The sequence below is a fragment of the Streptopelia decaocto genome (genome assembly GCF_964273445.1).
Source record: "Streptopelia decaocto genome assembly, chromosome: 7".
Classification (NCBI taxonomy): Eukaryota; Metazoa; Chordata; class Aves; order Columbiformes; family Columbidae; genus Streptopelia; species Streptopelia decaocto.
Genome location: NC_138661.1, coordinates 58,186,051 through 58,199,598, shown reverse-complemented (window position 1 = coordinate 58,199,598; position 13,548 = coordinate 58,186,051). Strand labels below are relative to the sequence as shown.

Genomic DNA, 13,548 nt, shown 5'->3' with positions numbered 1-13,548 from the left:
ACTCAGTCTCAGTTACTTCCACTTCAGGTTCTTGAAGAAATTGCATAAACTTACAGAATTCAAAGTCTTAAAGTAATTCAGTTGCAACATGAAATACAGAACAAAATATCTATGTAATTTGAATGAAAGAACTTTTCAAAAAGTTAGAATTCATTTTCAAATAGACTTTTGTTCACATATGCATAATCTGAAATTAGCACCTTCTAGAAATTCCAGGATATTGGGTGCATTTAGAGTATTGAGACTTGGTTCCAGCAGAAGGGAAAGCATGATGCATTACAGTGCATACAGCAAGTCCTGTATAGACACAACACGAATTCGCACCCAAAAGAACCCCTCTAGCTCACATCACTCATCCCTAGAGACCTGCAGGTCTCATCCCAGCTCTCATCATCACAGACAGTGCCATCAAAGATAGAGGCTGTGCCGTTTTGACAGCACGCTCAGCAAAACTTCCAGTCTGATTCCTGTGAGGAGGTGGCACCTGTCAATCTGAGTGACAAGCCTTCCAAAATTTTAAGCATTGTTCTGACACCAATCCCTTCTATGAGGTTTCACAAAAAACTGCTTCAGCATTGTCCAGTAGGAGAGTACATGCAGTAGGAAGTGCATGCAGGAGTAACTGTGTTACTTGATTGATCTTGAGAAAATGGTGACTGACTCTCTTCTGAGCACTTTTATAATACTTCACACATTCAGAAGTCTCTCTGTATGCAGAAGGACCCAGGGGCATCACTGCTTGCAGTGTTTTCTTATAGTGGCAAACACACATGTACAGCAACCATGAAGGCATTAAAGTGAGATAAAAAATGGAAGTTGTAACAAATTAGGACCCAAAGACACAGAAGCCACTGAGAGTTAGAAGCTTCTGAGGGCCATGTGAATCTCAAAGTTGAGCAAAGTACTGTCAAGTCTTAGTCCTGCTGTCACCTATTCTGAAGATTTCCTCGGAAAAGTATTTGGCTGGTTTCCTGAGTCTCTACTTCTCAGTGCATATTACAAAATACTAAATGCATATCCAACTTAGATCAGCTGCCTTCTTTGTTTTCCCTCTGGGACTATTAAGGATATATCTGTGGCTACAAAATGCTGCTTAAAAGACTTAAAGTTAATTCCTGGTCTAATATTAAGCTTCATTTGTCTTCTTCCTTTGGTCCTTACGCAAAAAGAGGGATCTGGAAAAATCTTGTGGGAGGCATAATAAAGACCATGCAAGCAATAACAGAGTTGATAAATAATTTATGAAAAAAAGTAAAGGGAGAACATTCCCAAATGCCAGGGCAAGAAGCATTTCCACTGAGGTATAAAGCTCAATAAATACACTCTGTTTTAAAACAAACAATTAGATAACTGCCATAGCCAAGCATGCACTACAGTGGGAAGATGTAAACTATGACTGGCAGAAAGCAAGCAATCCAGTGGTCATTCAGCCAGCTTCCTTAAGAGGCAAATTTATCAGTGATAAAACAGGAGTCTATGTATCTAACATGGTACACCTCAGTGCATGAATTAAGCTCCTTGAGAAAACAGCCTCAAAACTTGTTGACAAAGAGTTCTGTGCTTTATTAAATAACAAACTGTGCACTTGTCTTCTTTCATCAAATGAGTAAACTGATGTTCATCCACTGACAGTGTCCAGTCATAGCAACCAAGAGACATGGCTTGTTATTTTTCTCATCAGAATTTCCTTTACCAATACAGCATTGTTTTTCCACAGGGAGTAAACAGAGTAATGACAGCATCACAGAAGTCTCATCCTAATGAAGCCCAAAATGAAGCTTTTGAGGTTATAAAGTTAGCACAAAAACTGATGTGTAGTTACCATCTTTGAAAATTATGCTCAGCGGATATTCAGAAGTTAATTATTTGCAGCCTTGGCATCAATTTCTGTCACAACTAATGAAAGACACAATAACATCGGCCATATGTAGTAACAGTCATCTGATTTCAACAGACAGTGTTAAAGGAATGGAACCCTTCCTGCATTTACATATGTGGTAAATGGTGATTTTTATGAAACAAATTCTTTGTTGGATATGTCTAGGTCTGCATGATTAAGAATTATTAAAATTTTATGAACTTTACACAATTAGTCATGACATTGTATAATTATTTGCCCTCTGTTTTACCCACTGTCAGCCATTCTGAATTTGCACACATTAAAACATTCAAATAAATTGCAAGTGTATACATAAAACAAAAGGGATTTTGTTCGACCTTCAGTACTTTGTGAGTAAAACAAGTTAGCTCACCTAGGAAAACCACAGGAGGCAGATAACAATCTGGAACTAGGATTAGTACTTTGCTGATGTGTTCAGATTCTGAGGTTTGTTAGTAACAAGCCTGATCCAAGGTCAGCTTAACCAAGGAAGAGAATGCCTTCTTCCTTTAGAAGCATTTTGGTTCTGGCTCTATATTCTCTGTGAAGAAAGAACAAGACCATTTCTTACTTTAAAAAAGAAAACACTGTCTCTCAGCAGAACAAGATAGAGCAGAACAAGATAGAGTAGTCCTCTACATGTACCGGTGAAAATGAACCCAACAGAAAGACATTAATGATTTTATTAACAAACCAATTAAACAAAACAACAGTGATAGCAAGATCCAACCAGTAATAAGGCTAGAAATCCTTCTGCATTTTTTTTCCTGTAGCGTATGTATCTGCACTGTACAAGTGTAAGGTCTGTAGACTGTTTGAATTATTCAAAATTGACTGAGCCTTCTTTCGGAAGGAACGCCCCAAGAACCTGATAGAGAATTGGGGAAAGATCACACAAACAGACTTGACCTCTTTTCTGCTTACAATTCATAATTTAGTTACAATGCCAAATAGCAAACCAGACTTAAATAATATTCTTCTTATGAGGATTAAACAAATGAGTAAGTATAATTAGAAAAACTATAATTACCAGTGCAATGTTCCCATTACAGCAATAAAAAGAGAGTGCCTGTAGAATAAACTCTGGTTTTCTTCCTTCCAGGATAACCAACCACTGATAGAAATGAGAAAACCATTAATAATTCAGGTTTTAACTTGCTTTCTATAAAAAAGGGCTCTGCATGTAAATTGCAGATGAATCCCACATTCACTGAAAAATCAACTCATCTGCTTTCAGAATAGTAAATGGAGAAAATCATTTCCTTTTAGACTACCGCACCATGTGCCTATTTTGCATCCTGTTGAACACTCAGTGAAGGATTAACTGACATAAACATCTCAGCCCCTGACCCCAAAGGTGTGAACAGCACTACGCGTCTTCTTCATCTCTGATTTTGCTTTTTTTATCAAGTAAGTGTACTTGCATAGACAAGACTGTAAAAAATTAGACAGCAGAACAAATTAAACAATAAACCAGGATAATTAGATCACATTTGAATACCACTTTATATAACTCCAGTGAGAAGAAAGGAATAGAGTGATGAGGTCTTTGATGCCTTTTTCCCTGAATCTAATTCTATTAAATCATTTACTCACTGTCAAACAGCTACTAAAAAGTAAAATGGAAGAGCATCCCACATGATTACCATAGTTCTAAAATTGTCCTGAAATAGAGCTTTACAGCATACACCAAGCAAAGCAGCATAGAACTTGCTACCACATCCTAGTGTCCTTTTACAGCAGTGACCAAACTGGACCAGGTTTGAGAATTACCTACTTTACACTCTGTCTCTGACAGCAGGTCTGGCCAGGGACATCAGAGGCAAGCACAGGTGCCTGCCCAGGATACAGAGTTTTCACTGATGAATTCTTCAGTTCACATCTCTGCAGGATTTTACATTGAAAACAGGCATGCTGTGATGAGCCTTAACTCTCAAACTGCTATGCAAAGGTGGATGCAACTATCAGTACAGAAGGCTGCAGAACACCACAGGCCACCGGTGTGGTCCCAAGGAGTTAATCCTGATCTCACCACAGAAAGCCTTTCAGGTTTTCTTCAGGATTAAGCCCACATCCTTCTCTTAGTCACAATGGAGATTTACCTTCTCCGTGTCTACAACACCAGGTGATTCTAGCCATGCCCAACAGCCCTTATTTCTGTCCCTAAAAAGAGTCTTCCTTCCATAAGGATGAGTCTTGTCACTTCTGTTAATTCTAAGTGTATTCAGGAGTATTATTCTGTTTGCAAATAGTCTGAATCGGTCTTAAAAACTCTGAAACCTAAACTTTTCTTAACATCCTACCAATCATCATACAACCTCATGTCTGTTGCTGTAGCATTGGAATGCACGCAGGATCCAACATAGCATATATTTTAGCAGCGGTGTGAGGCATTAGTTCAGTCATATTTTTACTTCCTTTGGTTGCAGTCACTGCAGTTCAATTCCTTATTTACAGCATTTAAAAATATCTGGATTTTGGACGAAACTCAAGTTTTCACAATCACAATTTTAATCTGTTTTGCAAATATCTGTGCTCATGTGAACATAAGGAGTCATTAAACAGCTGAAATAGTTTCCAATTATAGGACTGCTTGATATAAGTGTTATCATCCCCATCTGGAGACAAAAGTCATATACAAACTTAATTCACAGGAGTGCATCTGAGAAAGCATCTCATCAATGTATTTTTAACACAGGCCTCCAGCTGAGAAGGAACAAAACCTAAAATCTATTCATGGGCTTCCTTATTCAGAACAAAGACATTCTACTCGGGAATGTAAATCTGCAGGTACTGTCTCAAAGTCAGTATTTTGCTAGTTGCAAATTGACCACAATGACCATTATGACAAATAGTTAAGTCAGGTGAATGGTAAGTCCCTAATTGTAATCAACAGCGCTTTTAACATTTCTGTTTGTGTTTTAAAATCAAAGAGAAGAAAAACTGACTTTTGGCTGAGGATGAGGGCACCTGAAAGAAAGTCAAAGAATAATGAATGAAGATTAAGGGCTCTTATCCCCTTAATGTTCTTCCATGCAAGTGTTGCAGGCAGGAAAGAATGACAGAGGCTTCCAGCACTTGTGTATCAAGTGGCACCTTCTTCAGGCAGGAGAAGGCAGGCAGTACACAACCCAATTCACAGTCGGTATTTTATCTGCATCATGGACTGCTTCAAAATTCTGCCATACAGACAACAAAGAAATGGTGGTGGCTGAGGAAAGCTTCCCATAGTAAACTGTCTGCAGATGCCCCCGTGTGCATCATCTGCAACTCACTGTCAAATGTTAATGGCCTTCATCACTTGAGCTATGGATAAAATAGGACAACCAAAAATTATAGACACATCAACAGAAAGAAAGAGTTTTGGATGTCCTAAAATACAGAAAAGGACCATTTGGGGGGAGAAAAGGAAAAAATATATACAAATTCTATTACTCGTTTCTGTCACTTTTCCTTGTACATGCTTGAAAGAAGAAAAAGTCCTGTAGAGGCACAGATGGTAGATATTTTTTCCTATAAAAACACCAAGCAGTCTCCAGAGCATAAATGGACAGTTGCCGCATTTCACCCATAGAGCTAAACAAAAAGGCCAGCCGCTTATGGATTTGACTCACTGAACGCAAAAAGCCGCAGTGAGTCATATGTTCCCTACGCTCACCGTGGGGTTGTCATAGTAATGATTTCTTCCTGTCATTTTTCAGTTTACCGCATGATTCCATGGTATAGACTGTGCTCAGCTCAGCATGGCTAAGTACATATATATATATATATATATAGTAGGCAAGGGAATGGCATGGCAAATTTTGCTTTTCCTGTCACTCCATTAGAAAGCATCCCTCCATTCAAACGGCCACCTGTTAGGATAGCAGGAGAGTTCCTAAAAGAAGTGAGGCAGTTACCATAGGCACATCACCTCACCCAAAGCAAAAAAAGAAAACCCAATTTACAGAGCCACAATCAATTCATACACCCCCAAGGAAGGTAAAATACCTAATTAATACTCAGATATGTTCTTACATACTCCAAAGTGTGAGTTGCTACTTGCCTTCAGGCATAAGCTCATGATTCTCTTCAATCTTTGTAGAAGGTGTTTCAACTTCACAAAGTGCTGAGGACGGTGGTAGCTGGTGCAGTTGCACCTTCACTGTGGTTCAAGGCCTTGCATTGGCTCAGTTGTTAACTGAAAGGAAAACAGTGATACAGGGTCAAGATATTTGCTAGCATTGTGTTTTTATTTACCCTGTGCAGGAAGATTTAGAAGCAGCATGTGGACAATTCCTCGCAGAGGCTGCAGTTACGGTGTCAGCCCGTTGAGAAGTTCAATACGCTGCCATTGTCAGGCTTTTCTTGTCTTAACCCCTCACTTGCTCATCCCAGACCAAAGTTACTTATCTTAAGGTACGTATCCTGGGCATAACCTTCTTCAGAAAAAAAGGAACTTCAGGTAGGTTTGCCTGGAGCCAGTTTTTGATCCAAGGAAAGCACTTAACAATGCAAAGTCCCCCAGTGATCAGCAGCATACAATTATTTTGTGGGATCCCTCTTATGAAGCTGTCAGGATTTAACACTAAAGTTCCACAGCTAGGGCTTGCTGTTCAGCTGTTCTTTTTTTATTATTATTATTAAACTAAGCATTTACTATGAAACTCACAACAAAAAAAAGTATCATCTGTCCATCTAAAATAAATAAATAAATCATTACAATTTCTCTCACTAACTCTGCTTGCTTTTAACTGAAATAGTTGCGAAACTCCTGTGTCAGGAAAGAAAACATCAGGATAGAGTTAGAGAAACATAAGGAAAATAGGTTTAGTCACTGAAAGACAGAATCATACATTTAAGGAAAAGAAAGGGCTCTCTGGGTCATTCAGCTTATATCCTTAGACAATAGGGTGGTTGTTGCATGGTCTCTAATGTCTTTTCATTGATTTCTTTTTCTCTCCCGAGAGAAAGCATCTCATCAAACCACCCATGATCAATTCCTCTTTGTCCACCTAATTTACTGCAGAGCTAGAAACCATTTCTTAGTGTCTGCAAACTTGTCCTTCATTTACTATGTTATCTTTATAATCATTTAAATAAAGTTCCTTTACTTTCTGATTGTAAAGTATATTCTGACTTCAATACTACAGTGGAAGCTGCACCAAGTCACTTGCATGTTTCTCACATGAGAGTATTTGTGATCTGGAGCTCATGAACCAGGCTGCAGTTTGATACAATAAATGGTACTTTGGTGCGTTCTTTTGAGAAAGACAAGCAATCCCATTCTTACTTGTTCAAGCATATTACCGAACAAATTCACCCCAAAGTTACTTATTTATTTCTTAATAATAATTTTCAAAATATTAAGGTGGAGTTTTTCTGTCATCTTCATTAAGAAGTGTTTTCCTAAACACCAAATATTGCAGACAAGCAAGAGTTAAGAGTCTAAAGGCAGTACCCAAAGCCAGACGTTTTCACACGTGGTTGTTCTGAAAGATTTAGAAGCTGCACACTGGCAGTTTACTTCACAAGTGATCACCGGTTCATAAACTGAAAACTATGGCTTCTTAGTCACCTACAGCCAGCAATTAACCAAGTATAATGATGACAACAATGCTACAAGAAGTGGTAAAAATAGAAAAGGTGTCATTAGCAGGTTAAAGTCGTCTATTCAGGCAGTAGAACATAGCTCAAAGTTTCTATCCTTAAGCAGCCATATCTGAAATCTAAAGACTTGGTGTAACTTTTAGGAGCATATATGTTAAATTATTATTGCATGAAGATGATAAATCGGGTTTTATGATCCATCAGAATTTAAAATCAACTGTTATTAATAAATAAAAAGCACAGAAATTGGTAATATGCAGAAGGTCTAGAATAAAAAGGAAAGAAAAAGCATAAGAAAAGCACATAACACTGAATTATTCAAACTCACAAATAGTCGGACTATGAATTGGTCATATTAGACTAAGCCTTCCTAACTTATATTATAAAATCTTTTCCACTAGCTATTAAGTGAGGAGATACTACCCCCAGGCTTTTGAAAAGTTCCCTGCCATTCTAGTAGCAAAGCTCTTAAGCAGAGTTACAAGAACCTCCCGAGATGACTAACATCCAGATCTCCAACATTATACATCATAATATAGACAGAAAATACAGACATACTTTATTCAACATCTTCAGCAACAGGAAGAAACACACACAGACACACACATATATATGTATAGTTTACCACTTTGGTGACTGAAAAAAATACATCAGCTGCTTCTAAGGAAATTTGTTTAGAAAAGATTAAATATCAAGCTGCTTGTTAAGCCAGGCTTGTGAGAGCAGACTGGAGCATCTGCCGCTCTCTCCACGGCAGAGCAGCGCTGCAGCCACTCTGCAGCCCACCCAAACGACACTTGTGTTCCCAATGAAAAGAATGAAGTGTCCTAAACCACTAGCACACTATCACTGAACAAGGTAAGTTGAACACCAGATTATAGCATAAACAGGGAGAAAACATCAGTTCCACTTCTAAACTTGGCAACCTGGAGTGCGAGAAGGAATATTACTGAACACCAGCATGGGCTTTCTGTTGTGTCCTGAGATGTGCTCAGAGCAGAGAGCAGGCTCTGAAGCGAGCAATTTAAATTAGAGCTTCACATTTTTGCTTAAGAAGGTCTTCATCCTTTTGGCCATGTATTTCAAGCATTATTGTTAATTTAGTACCTGAAAAACCCACATACTGGATACACAAATTGTCTTGGAAACATTCTGAAAGAATTAGAGGGAAAAAAACCCCAACTTGTAGGTGGTGCATTTATTGTATTTCAGCATGCAAGTCATATTGGTTTCCCTTAATGCCTGTTTGCATGAGCAACTTTCACCCAGTTTTGAAAATGTAACTTACTTTTATTTGCAGACTTCATGGAATATTGCAGGGAACATGTTTGTGGCCCCCAGTGCAAAGTGTTCCTTCTCTGTTGACTGAAATGAATACAGTAAACATGGAGCTGTTACTTTTTCTTTGCTTTCTATATTATTCAACATCATAATTGAAACCTTACAAAACCTGGCATACTATTAGACTCAGACACAATAAATGATGACCCAAAATGTTTTTGAGATATAATCTCCTGAAGGTAAGTATTCCACATAAAGCCCCATAGTCCCAATTTCAGAATTAATTATTTTTGTCATTTGTGACAGGCATTATGAATCTGAGTTAATTATATTAAAAATATCTGAAACAGAGAAACAGCTTAGAGGAAATGCATCTTTTTGATAAAATTTGTCATGCATTTTTGATGCTGAAACACAGGGTCCGGCTGGGGAACTAAGCTAAATCTATCCAGAAAATTAATGATCCTATATTGCCTCCACCAGTTAATATGTTTAAAAGATTGACTTATAACAGACTGTCATAAGAAAAATGACCTGTGTGATTGACAACGGTAGTACAAACAGCACTGATATCTTAATAAGCATACGGTCACCAGTCCTAGAGGAACTCAGGAATAACATTGACAGTATTTCTGTTTCAAGGCTGGCAGGACAGCACAGTTTCTCTTTGATAAAAGGATGCAAGTCTCCAAAATTCCTTCTGCTAGAACACAAGGCACAGCAATCACTCTGAGGTACAGAAAACAAAGATTTATTTACACTAGTATATTTAGAAGTCCTTCCATAGTAAAAGTATATGATCGGATAAAACTGTTCAATAAACATTTACAACAATTTCAGAAATTTGGCTTTGTCTCAACTGTGCCATCAGCACATAATGTTTTATCTTAGCCAAACATTTCAATATTTGACTCCTTAAAGCAAGCAGACCATTTTGTTCTTACCTGAATAACTAAAGTGCAAGTCCTTGAAATTATTTATTGATCCTCACAGTGAATGTTTATTTTAGTATTTTAGTTAGGTCCCATTTTAATTCATTTAGTAACTAACTCAGCTAACTGGTTTTCAGAGTGGCCTGAACCGTTTCCAAGCATTGTCCTGGAACTTTATGGCAAATTATAAACACTCAAGTCCTCAAACAAAAGTTTGTGGAAACTGCATGAGCGTTTACAAGCATATTAGTCAAATTAAGATCATGAACTCTAAGACAAAACGTTAGATGTCCTAGGTAGATCCAAAATGATGAAGTATCAAGGTTTGCAGAGGTTCCGTGCTGTCTATGTGAGATAAAGATTGGGTGTGCAAAATCCAAACTGCAAAACACCATAAATGACAGAGCAGGTCCAGATTAAGTTCCTTATCAAGAGATAATACCCAGCCCAGCTGTGGGAGCCTCAGTTCTGTGCTACTGTCCACACAGATACCGCAGACAGGTTTCAGAGGTCTGGAACACACAGAAAATAATCTGAACTTTAAACTGATCATCACCTTAGACTGCTCACACTTAAGTGATACCAGCAAGTGCACCAGCAAACTGCCAGCCCTCTTGTATGATAGAAATGAGACTCACGGCAAATCAGTTCACTGTAGTTCTAGCTTAATTTATTTTCAATTTCTTCTGTTGTGCAACATCTTTCCCTCATTTCCTCCTTCCTTAAGTGGGAAATACACAATATCGAATAGTGGTTACTAGTCAACCTGAGAGTAAACAATGTATTTTGGCATCATTAAAACAAATGCAAACACCATTGGTAAGAAATTAATGGAAGAGTCAGATAATTTACTTCCTCATTTTTTTTAACGCTAACGTAAAATAAAACTACTCACACCTTTTCAGGTGATGACTGAGACCTCAGTTTCTATGACAACATTTCGGTTTCTGTAACACAAATGGAACAGTCTCCTGAGTAGGAACTGGGTGACACAGCGAACTGTAGAACAACATGGAAGATTTATGGGATCTTTACATTAAATCCTAATAACACTGGCCAGTGGCATCTGGTCCTCATCAAGCTTCTCTTGTCCTCTGCAACAATGATTAGACTGCTCCTATATGTCAAAAAGTTCCTATCAGATTCCCTAGTTGTATAAAACAATGTATTATTGATCAAAGGCAATGATTGTTGCCAAAATAGCACTTCCAAGTGGTGCAAAACAATGGTATTAGGTTACCATAGGGGAAAAATCTGAACATATTTTCTTAGAGAAGTGAAGAATCTTCTCCATTTCTTTCACTCTTAACAGACGTTAAAGTTTCATCTCTTTTGAAAATCAGAAGATTTACAGTTTTGATTAACTTTGGTATAAATAGTATTCACATTGGGGCAACCATCTTCTGGATCCTAAGGGAATACCAGAAATTTTTTTTTTAGGGTTTTAATTTCAGTATATTAAAAAAAAATATATACATCTATAAATTTCTTTCTTTAGACAGTTCATTCCTTAGAAGAATAGCACATATAGAACATTTTCAAGCCTGTTTCATACTTCTCTGGAACATTTCAATGTTTTCCTAAAGCATTTTAAAATCCTTCCTATAAGAAAGGTCAGGATTTTTCCAATAGAAAATAAACAAAAAACCCACTCTGCAAGCAAGATCTTTTTGAAGGGAATATGTAATGACATAGTTTCAGCACATATGCTGAATGTCCCCCGGGGAGCCGGGGGACACCAGGTTGACTAAAGGAAGGGGTGGCAGGAGGTAAAGGGGATAATAGAGAGCATCTGCCATGGTTTATTGCTGCCTTACCTTAAACCGTAACAGCAGCAACAAGTCAGTCTAGAATCTACCCTGAAATTCCCACAAGGTGTTTGCATGTTGGCCATATTTATATGATTTGATGCGTAAAAAAATAAATTTGGTAAAGACAGGATTTGGTCTTTCTGCTCACAGAAGATGAAATGGTATAGCAGTACAAACAGATATACACATGTAAACCTGTAAGCTCTTCACATGGCTACAAAGAATTTAAAAAAAAAGAAGGAAAGAGATCAAGCACAGAAACCAAGATGGGAGTACAAGATACTAACAGAGTCTACCTGCCTTTTTTCAGTCACTAGGGATGAAAACCAATGCTTATTCATTTGGCTTCTTTCTTGTCACAGAAAGTTTGAAACTATGCGTATCAGGAATATACTTCTTATGAAGTAGCAAGCACAGCAGTCTAAGAAACTTCAGAGAAGTACACTGATGATGTAAATTATAACAAGTCTTGCTTCATGAGCCTGAAAACAGCCTAATGAAGTGTATACCGCTCAAACCAGAAACGTTTTTTCCAATGTTTTCTCCGAAGATGACCTAGTAATCCCTGGTTGCTGTCAAGAAAGATTCTCTGATTTGTTACTGTTTGCTTTTTCAACATATGTTTTACAAGCAGCTGAGAGAGCCCATTGAGCAGGCTCACCAAGATTTTCAAGTACCAAAGATCAAACTTCTAGACCCTGAGCTTAAGCTCCCTCAATAGCAGAAGTTCATTATATTGGCTGTGCCTCAGTGACAAAAAACACATATGTAAAACAGGACACAAAAGTTTATAAGATACATATAAATATACTTCAGTGTTGGCCGCTTGCCAACAACAACCCATCCATGCAAATTATAAGTCATATCATATGATTTTTCATTCACTCCACTTATATCCATTCCTAACATGCAGCAAAGATTTATCCATGGGATAAAATGTCCAGTTAAAGTCCAGACCAGTCTTCCAAGGCTATTGCTGGTGTTTCATTAGTACAATGTCATTTATGTTTTGCATTACTTTTCTACGATAATTAAATCAGGACTGCTTTGTTTACTTGTCTGCAAAATATGAATGAAACACCATCATTCTGATTACAGTCTTTTCAATGTTCAAGACATATTTATGAAATACAGTGAGTATAGTCTTAAATCACCAGTACTAAATGTAGCAATCACTTTTTAGGAAGGTTCTGCATAAAGTGAATCAAGGTTGTCACTTATTAAATAAAAATAATACTTTCATTACAGGTCAAGCAAACCTCTCCACTGAATAACTAAATATTGCTTCAGATCAAAATATTTTCCTATCTTTAGGACCTACTGGGACCATTGTCTGAAAAGATTCAGAATTCCACAGCCTTATAGTCCTGCAATTGATACTAATAATTTTGACTGTCAATGCTCATTACAGATCTGGTTACTCAAGCCTCCATAGTCCCACCATGTCTCAAGGCTACATGTATTCCCCAAAATTGTTATGTGAAGAACACCAGAGAACAAACATAAAAGTGTTTTAGGAATCCAGAGTGGGGCAGGGAAGGGTGTGTGGAGGGGAATCATGTTTGTGGTTTTGGTGGTTTGTGGAAGGTTTTTGTGCATTTCGTTTGACAGAGAGATTAGCCTGAGGCAATCCCTATGTCTGTACTATGTCACACTGTATTGCAATAGATTTCCTTCTATTGTTTTACCAGCTTCTCACTTTTCTGATCATTAATTTTTAGTTTCCAGACAAAAAGAAAAAAAAAATAAAATAAAGCTTTCATGATTTTTTTTTTGGTCAGTCTGTCACATCTGTCACTAGGCTTTAATTGACTTATTGCTCACCACATCACTTGAAAATCCATTTAAAATCTCTAATAGTCTTCATATCACTTTAAAAATCCTTAAGATTTCTAACTAATTAATAATTATCTCTTCATCTCAAGACCAGTATCTGTCCCTTTTACTGCCCCTATACCCCATTCCCACTTTGGCAAATGTCATTGATCAAAGAGGGAACCATCTATACCAACTTTGCATAACGAGCATGGAAGGCTTTAAAAAAGTTTTTTCTAAT

General features: G+C 37.5%; 1 long non-coding RNA gene across 2 annotated transcripts in view; it reads right to left on the bottom strand.

Annotated features, from left to right (window-relative positions):
* LOC309442183 overlaps positions 1 to 13,548 on the bottom strand; it is a 249,176-nt gene that overhangs the window by 176,822 nt on the left and 58,806 nt on the right. For both annotated transcript variants that reach the window (XR_014184557.1, XR_014184558.1), the window contains one exon: positions 5,925 to 6,059. This is a non-coding gene — a long non-coding RNA (uncharacterized lncRNA). The remainder of the gene's footprint in view (positions 1 to 5,924; positions 6,060 to 13,548) is intronic.